Raw genomic sequence first — 9421 nt, 5'->3', positions numbered from 1 at the left:
GAAGCGAAAGCTAAGAGAAGCTAAGGCACAATTCTCTGTAGAGGACCTAACAGAAATCTTCAAAGAAGAAGAACTCATGGCAGCCGAAAACAACAACAATGCCAACAATGCAAGGAAGGTGCTGGGTGACTTTACTGCACCTACTCCCGACTTCTATGGGAGAAGCATCTCTATCCCTGCCATTGGAGCAAACAACTTTGAGCTTAAGCCTCAATTAGTTTCTCTAATGCAACAGAATTGCAAGTTCCATGGACTTCCATTGGAAGATCCTCATCAGTTTTTAGCTGAATTCTTGCAAACCTGTGACACTGTCAAGACTAATGGGGTTGACCCTGAGGTCTACAGACTTATGCTATTCCCTTTTGCTGTAAGAGACAGAGCTAGGACATGGTTGGACTCACAACCTAAAGAAAGCCTGGACTCTTGGGAAAAGCTAGTCAATGCCTTCTTGGCAAAGTTCTTTCCACCTCAAAAATTGAGTAAGCTTAGAGTGGAAGTCCAAACCTTCAGACAGAAGGAAGGAGAATCCCTCTATGAAGTTTGGGAAAGATACAAACAATTAATCAGAAAGTGTCCTTCTGATATGCTTTCTGAATGGAGCATCATAGGTATTTTCTATGATGGTCTGTCTGAACTGTCCAAGATGTCTTTGGATAGCTCTGCTGGAGGCTCTCTTCATCTGAAGAAGATGCCTACAGAAGCTCAAGAGCTGATTGAAATGGTTGCAAATAACCAATTCATGTACACTTCTGAAAGAAATCCTGTGAACAATGGGACTAGTCAGAAGAAAGGAGTTCTTGAGATTGACACTCTGAATGCCATATTGGCTCAGAACAAAATATTGACTCAGCAAGTCAATATGATTTCTCAAAGTCTGTCTGGAATGCAAAATGCACCAAGCAGTACTAAGGAAGCTTCATCTGAGGAAGAAGCCTATGATCCTGAGAACCCTTCAATGGAAGAGGTGAATTACATGGGAGAATCCTATGGAAACACCTATAATCCTTCATGGAGAAATCACCCAAATTTCTCATGGAAGGATCAGCAGAGACCTCAACAAGGTTTCAACTGGTGGAAGAAACAGGTTTAGCAATAGCAAGCCTTTTCCATCATCTTCTCAGCAACAGACAGAGAATTCTAAGCAGAACACCTCTGACTTAGCAACCATGGTCTCTGATCTAATCAAAACCACTCAAAGTTTCATGACTGAAACAAGGTCCTCCATTAGAAACTTGGAGGCACAAGTGGGTCAGCTGAGCAAGAAAATTACTGAACTCCCTCCTAGTACTCTCCCAAGCAATACAGAAGAAAATCCAAAAGGAGAGTGCAAGGCCATCAACATGGCCGAATTTTGGGAGGAAGGAGAGGCAGTGAACGCCATTGAGGAAGACCTCAATGGACGTCCACTAGCCTCCAATGAGTTCCCCAATGAGGAACCATGGGAATCTGAGGCTCAAAATGAGACCATAGAGATTCCATTGGATTTACTTCTGCCATTCATGAGCTCTGATGAGTATTCTTCCTCTGAAGAAGATGAGTATGTCACTGAAGAGCAAGTTGCTAAATACCTTGGAGCAATCATGAAGTTGAATGACAAGTTATTTGGAAATGAGACTTGGGAGGATGAACCCCCTTTGCTCACCAAAGAACTGGATGACTTGTCTAGGCAGAAACTGCCTCAAAAGAGACAGGACCCTGAAAAGTTTTCAATACCTTGTACCATAGGCACCATGACCTTTAAGAAGGCCTTGTGTGACTTAGGGTCAAGTGTAAACCTCATGCCTCTCTCTGTAATGGAGAAGCTGGGGATCTTTGAGGTGCAAGCTGCAAAAATCTCACTAGAGATGGCAGACAACTCAAGAAAACAAGCCTATGGACTTGTAGAGGATGTTCTGGTAAAGGTTGAAGACCATTACATCCCTACTGATTTCATAGTCCTAGAGACTGGGAAGTGCATGGATGAATCCATCATCCTTGGCAGACCCTTCCTAGCCACAGCAAAGGCTGTGATTGATATTGATAGAGGAGAGTTGATCATTCAAATGAATGAAGAATCCTTGGTGTTTAAGGCTCAAGGATACCCCTCTGTCATCATAGAGAGGAAGCATGAAGAGCTTCCCTCAAAACAGAGCCAAACAGAGCCCCCACAGTCAAACTCTAAGTTTGGTGTTGGGAGGCCACAACCAAACTCTAAGTTTGGTGTTGAACCCCCACATTCAAACTCTAAGTTTGGTGTTGGGAGGTTCCAACATTGCTCTGAGCATCTCTGAGGCTCCATGAGAGCCCTCTGTCAAGCTACTGACATTAAAGAAGCGCTTGTTGGGAGGCAACCCAATGTTATATTTTGACTATTTTCCTTTGTTATTTTATGTTTTTTTGTAGGTTGATGATCATGAGAAGTCACAAAATCAATGAAAAAAAAGAAAAAATAGAATGAAAAACAGGAAGAAAAATAGCACACCCTGGAGGACGCACCTACTGGCGTTTAAACGCCAGTAAGGTTAGTAGATGGGCGTTTAACGCCCAGTCTGGCACCATTCTGGGCGTTTAACGCCAGAAAGGGGCACCAGACTGGCGTTAAACGCCAGAAAAGGGCAAGAAGCTGGCATTAAACGCCAGAAATGGGCACCACAGGATCCCCACCTACCCTACCACTCTCTCTCTCTTCTTCACCCATTCACCAATCACCTCACCACCTCTTCCCCAAAAACCCTTCACCTATCAAATCCCATCTTTCTCTTCACCACTCACATCCATCCTTCATAAAACCCCACCTACCCCACCATTCAAATTCAAACCACTTTCCCACCCAAACCCACCCTCACTTGGCCGAACATCACCCTTCCCCCTCTCCTATATAAACCCTCCTTCACTCCTTCATTTTCACACAACCTCAACACCACTTCTCCCCCTTTTGGCCGAACACAAAGCCATTCCCTTCTTCCTCATTTCTTCTTCTTCTACTCTCTTCTTTCTTCTTTTGCTCGAGGACGAGCAAACATTTTAAGTTTGGTGTGGTAAAGCATTGCTTTTTGTTTTTCCATAACCATTTATGGCATCCAAGGCCGGAGAAATCTCTAGAAAGAGGAAAGAGAAGGCAAAAGCTTCCACCTCCGAGTCATGGGAGATGGAAAGATTCATCTCAAGGGTGCATCAAGACCACTTCTATGAAGTTGTGGCCTTGAAGAAGGTGATCCCTGAGGTCCCTTTTTCACTCAAAAAGGGTGAATATCCGGAGATCCGACATGAGATCCGAAGAAGAGGTTGGGAAGTTCTTACCAACCCCATTCAACAAGTCGGAATCTTAATGGTTCAAGAGTTCTATGCCAATGCATGGATCACCAAGAACCATGATCAAAGTGTGAACCCGGACCTAAAGAATTGGCTTACTATGGTTCGGGGGAAATACTTGGATTTTAGTCCGGAAAGTGTAAGGTTGGCATTCAATTTGCCCATGATGCAAGGAGATGAACATCCTTACACTAGAAGGGTCAACCTTGATCAAAGGTTGGACCAAGTCCTCACAGTCACTTGTGAAGAGGGCGCCCAATGGAAGAGAGATTCAAGAGGAAAGCCGGTTCAATTGAGAAGGCATGACCTCAAACCTGTGGCTAGGGGATGGTTGGAGTTCATCCAACGCTCAATCATTCCCACTAGCAACCGGTCCGAAGTTACCATAGACCGGGCTATCATGATTCATAGCATCATGATTGGAGAAGAAATAGAAGTTCATGAGGTTATAGCTCAAGAGCTTTATAAGGTGGCGGACAAGTCCTCTACCTTGGCAAGGTTAGCCTTTCCTCATCTCATTTGTCACCTCTGTTATTCAGTTGGAGTTGACATAGAGGGAGACATCCCTATTGATGAGGACAAGCCCATCACCAAGAAGAAGATGGAGCACACAAGAGATCCCACTCATCATGAGATCCCTGAGATGCCTCAAGGGATGCACTTTCCTCCACAAAACTATTGGGAGCAACTAAACACCTCCCTAGGAGAATTGAGTTCCAACATGGGACAACTAAGGGTGGAGCATCAAGAACACTCCATCATCCTCCATGAAATTAGAGAAGATCAAAGAATCATGAGAAAGGAGCAACAAAGACAAGGAAGAGACATTGAGGAGCTCAAGCACTCCATAGGATCTTCAAGAGGAAGAAAGAGCCGCCATCACTAAGGTGGACCCGTTCTTTAATTTCCCTGTTCTTTGTTTTCTATTTTTCGAAAATTATGCTTATGTTTATCTATGTTTGTGTCTTGTGATCATTAGTGTCTTAGTGTCTATGCCTTAAAGTTATGAATGTCCTATGAATCCATCACCTCTCTTGAATAAAAAAAAATGTTCTTAATTGAAAAAGAAAAGAGTTGCATGAATTTTGAATTTTATAACAGTTTAATTATTTTGATGTGGTGGCAATATTTTTGTTCTCTAAATGTATGCTTAAACAGTGCATATGTCTTTTGAATTTGTGGTTCATGAATGTTGGCTCTTGAAAGAATGATGAAAAAGGAGACATGTTACTGAGGATCTGAAAAATCATAAAAATGATTCTTGAAGCAAGAAAAAGCAGTGAATACAAAAAAAAGGAAGAGAAAAACGAAAAAAAAGGGAGAAAAAGAAAAGAAATAAAGTTTTGATCCAAGGCAAAAAGAGTGCGCTTAAGAACCCTGGACACCTCTAATTGGGGACTCTAGCAAAGCTGAGTCACAATCTGAAAAGGTTCACCCAATTATGTGTCTGTGGCATGTATGTATCCGGTGGTAATACTGGAAGACAGAGTGCTTTGGGCCACAGCCAAGACTCAATAAGTAGCTATGTTCAAGAATCATCATACTTTACTAGGAGAATCAATAACACTATCTAGATTCTAAGTTCCTAAAGAAGCCAATCATTCTGAATTTCAAAGGATAGAGTGAGATGCCAAAACTGTTCAGAGGCAAAAAGCTAAAAGCCCCGCTCATCTAATTAATACTGATCTTCATAGATGTTTTTGGAATTCATTGCATATTCTCTTCTTTTTATCTTATTTGATTTTCAGTTGCTTGAGGACAAGCAACAATTTAAGTTTGGTGTTGTGATGAGCGGATAATTTGTACGCTTTTTGGCATTGTTTTTAGTATGTTTTTGGTATGATCTAGTTAGTTTTTAGTATATTTTTATTAGTTTTTAGTTAAAATTCACTTTTCTGGACTTTACTATGAGTTTGTGTGTTTTTCTGTGATTTCAAGTATTTTCTGGCTGAAATTGAGGGACCTGAGCAAAAATCTGATTCAGAGACTGAAAAGGACTGCAGATGCTGTTGGATTCTGACCTCCCTGCACTCGAAGTGGATTTTCTGGATCCACAGAAGCCCAATTGGCGCGCTCTCAACGGCGTTGGAAAGTAGACATCCTGGGCTTTCTAGCAATATATGATAGTCCATACTTTGCCCAAGATTTGATGGTCCAAACTGGCGTTCAAAGTCACCCTCAGGAATTCCAGCGTTAAACGCCGGAACTGGCACAAGAATGGGAGTTAAACGCCCAAACTGGCACCAAAGCTGGCGTTTAACTCCAAGAGGAGTCTCTACACGAAAATGCTTCATTGCTCAGCCCAAGCACACACCAAGTGGGCCCGGAAGTGGATTTTTATGTCATTTACTCATCTCTGTAAACCCTAGGCTACTAGTTTTCTATAAGTAGGACCTTTTACTATTGTATTTTCATCTTTTGATCACTTTAGATCTCTAGATCATCTTTGGACATCTAGTTCTTAGATCATTGGGAGGCTGGCCATTCGGCCATGCCTAGACCTTGTTCTTATGTATTTTCAACGGTGGAGTTTCTACACACCATAGATTAAGGTGTGGAGCTCTGCTGTACCTCGAGTATTAATTCAATTACTATTGTTCTTCTATTCAATTCCGCTTGTTCTTGTTCTAAGATATCACTTGTTCTTCAACTTGATGAATATGATGATCCGTGACACTCATCATCATTCTCACCTATGAACGTGTGACTGACAACCACCTCCGTTCTACCTTCGATTGGGTGAATATCTCTTGGATTCCTGATACACGATGCATGGTTGATCGCCTGACAAATGAGCGCTCGCCTGACAAACGAGCCAGCCATTCCGTGAGATCAGAGTCTTCGGGGTATAGGCTAGAACTGATGGCGGCATTCAAGAGAATCCGGAAGGTCTTACCTTGTCTGTGGTATTCTGAGTAGGATTCAATGATTGAATGACCGTTACGTGCTTCAAACTCCTGAGGGCGAGGCGTTAGTGACAGACGCAAAAGAATCACTGGATTCTATTCCGGCCTGATCGAGAACCGACAGATGGATAGCCGTGCCGTGACAGGGTGCGTTGAACATTTCCACTGAGAGGATGGGAGGTAGCCACTGACAACAGTGAAACCCTTGCTTAAGCTTGCCATGGAAAGGAGTAAGAAGAATTGGATGAAGACAGTAGGAAAGCAGAGAGATGGAAGGGAAGGCATCTTCATACGCTTATTTGAAGTTCCTACCAATGAATTACATAAGTATCTCTATCTTTATCTTTATGTTTTATGCGTTTATCACCATACCCATTTGAGTTTGCCTGACTAAGATTTACAAGGTGACCATAGCTTGCTTCATACCAACAATCTCTGTGGGATTGACCCTTACTCACGTAAGGTATTACTTGGACGACCCAGTACACTTGCTGGTTAGTTGTGCGAAGTTGTGTTTATGCCATGGTATTGAACACCAAGTTTTTGGATTCATTACCGGGGATTATTTGAGTTGTGAAAAGTATTGATCACAATTTCGCGCACCAGTGCTTATGACTTGTTTTATTCTGGTTAGGTAATATTATTTAAATCAATGCCAATCTTTTATACCTGTATTACTTTTGTATTGATTTTTAATTTATATTATCTTTCCTTCCCCACTCTCTTCCCCATTGTTGCATATTCTGCACCACTGGTATGCCATGGCTTCTATTGTTTTCTTACATGTTGTAGCTACCATGTAATTGAGACCCTTATTTTTGGCATTAACCAACCCCTGTTTTATTTGTTTTCTATCTTTGCTTTGGGATACTTTCCTTCCCTTTTTCTTTCAGGATGGCCACCAGGAAGAGATCGAAAGACGTTTACATGGGAGAGACAAACAAGTTCCTACGCACATTCCTTGATGAGAAAAGCATCAGTTGGAGCAACCCGTCCACCTGCACATCTCAGCATGCACCGAGGACGGTGCAATCTTTAAGTGTGGGGAGGTCGATACCGACTTCCATGGGTTAGTCACTTCATATTTTAGCACCAATGTTTAAATTTTCTTTGTAGTTCATTATTGCATTTGCATGTTTGTTTGATTTTTGTGCATATTTTACCACTTGGTTAAAGTAATATTTTCTTTTTCAAGAAACCTTTTAGAAAATTTCACTAATTTGAATAAAATTTAATGTTACACTTGTTTGAAGAGATATTATACTGGAACATGGTTTAGAACTCGAACACACAAAACCTGCGAGATTTTTGAGCGTATTTGAATTAGTTGCATTTTATCAACCAAAAATTTTGTTTTAGTGTGTATTTTTCTCTTTAAAATTGTGATCTTTGTCTTGCTTAATTCTATATTTCCATAATTTGATGTATGCATACACTTATATGATTGAGGCCTTGTTTCACTGAGCTTACATACCCATATGGCCTTAACCTTTTCATTATCTATTGCAAACCAATTTTGAGCCTATTTTACCCCTTTATTCTTTATTTTAGCACATCATTAACTCTAAGCGAAAAATAATAATGTCCTTAATTTGAATCCTTGGTTAGCTTAGACTAGTGAAAATGCTTATGAATTAAGTGTGGGGAAAAGTGGGTTTGGAAACATCTGGTTTGAGAATTGAGTATGTTAGAATTTTCTGAAAATGTGAAAGAAATGTTTAGGACATGTTCATGCATTCAATAAATTAATCATATGCATTGAGAAAAAAAAAAAATATATATATATATAAGAGCAAAATAAGTGAAAGGGGACAAAATGCTCCAAAGTAAGTGAAAGCAATGCATATGAGTTACACTTGAAATTAGAATGCATGAATATGTGGAAAACATAGTTAATGGATGGCTAGATGTTGTATTATGATTACATAGATTGTTTAAGTTAGGTGGGAAAGTTTCAGTTAATTAAGGATTCAAATTTTAGTCCACTTAGCCAAATACAATCCTACCTTAACCCTAGCCCCATTACAACCCTTAAAAGACCTCTTGATTTGTGTATTGGTGCATTAAATTTTTGTTGATTATTAGATGAAGAGCAAGCTATAGAAAGCAAGATTAGTAGAGAATTGAGAGAATTGACCCTAGACACTTGAAAGTTAGAATGATATACACTACCAAGGGTTCAGTGCTCAATTCTATGTTCCCTGCTTTCATGAGCTATCTTCTTCTTGCAAGTTATTTGTATTGTATTTTGTGATTTGAATTAGTAAAATCCAGTTCATATTTGTCTTGAAGAACTTATTTATTTTTAACCAAGTAGGTAGAAACATTTTTGCATTTAGTTGCATTTAATTTAGGTTGCATTGCATTCCATCACTTTAACCTTAATTATTTACCTTGGATTTAGCATGAGGACATGCTAGTGTTTAAGTGTGGGGAGGTTGATAAACTACTATTTTATGGTTTATCTTGTGCTCAATTGAGTGCATTTTATCAACTCTTTACCCACTTATTCATACTATTTGCATGTTTTACATTTGCCTTCCTAATTATGTGCTTTGATTGAAAATATGTTTCTTTGGACTTATATTTGCTTATTATTCCTCTCTTATTTCCATTCGATGCCGTGATTAGTGTGTTGAGTAGTTTCAGATTTTCTAAGGTAGAATGACTTAAGGGATGAAAAAGAAAACATACTAAAAGGAAAGGAGAAAGCAAAACGGAGCTTTAAGGAGACTGGTATCCACGCGATCGCATGGACGACGCGATCGCGTGCCAGAAGCGAAGATTCAGCGACGCGGCCGCATGACTGACGCAACCGCGCGCCTTAAGCAGAACGCACATGACGCGGTCGCATGACTGACGCGACCGCGTGGCAAGGAAAAGCTGCGAATGACGCGACCGCGTGACCCACGCGGACGCGTGACAGAGGCCACGCACTAGAAAATTATAGAACACGCCCCAGCGAGTTCTAAACCCCTTTTTGGCCCAAATCCAAGTTCAGAAAGCATAGACCAGAGGTTATAAAGTGGGGGAATGAATCCATTCAGAAGGAAGCACTCATAATTCACTTTTTATGTTTTAGATGTAGTTTTAGAGAGAGGTTCTCTCCTCTCTCTCTCTTAGGATTAGGACTTCTCTTAGTTTTAGGAGTGACTCTCAATCCCAGGTTCTTTATTTTTTATTTATTTTCAATGTTCCATGTTTAGATTGATTTTCTTAATTAA

At 40.5% G+C, this 9421-nt stretch overlaps 1 non-coding gene across 1 annotated transcript; it reads right to left on the bottom strand.

Annotated features, from left to right (window-relative positions):
• Nucleotides 1-481: 481 nt before the first annotated feature.
• On the bottom strand, nucleotides 482-589 carry LOC112798808 (small nucleolar RNA R71). The gene has a single exon (XR_003200405.1). It is a non-coding gene; the product is annotated as a small nucleolar RNA R71 (small nucleolar RNA).
• Nucleotides 590-9421: the final 8832 nt, after the last annotated feature.

This window comes from Arachis hypogaea, chromosome 4 (genome assembly GCF_003086295.3).
Source record: "Arachis hypogaea cultivar Tifrunner chromosome 4, arahy.Tifrunner.gnm2.J5K5, whole genome shotgun sequence".
In the NCBI taxonomy this organism is placed as follows: Eukaryota; Viridiplantae; Streptophyta; class Magnoliopsida; order Fabales; family Fabaceae; genus Arachis; species Arachis hypogaea.
This window is presented reverse-complemented; position numbering and strand designations above follow the sequence as displayed.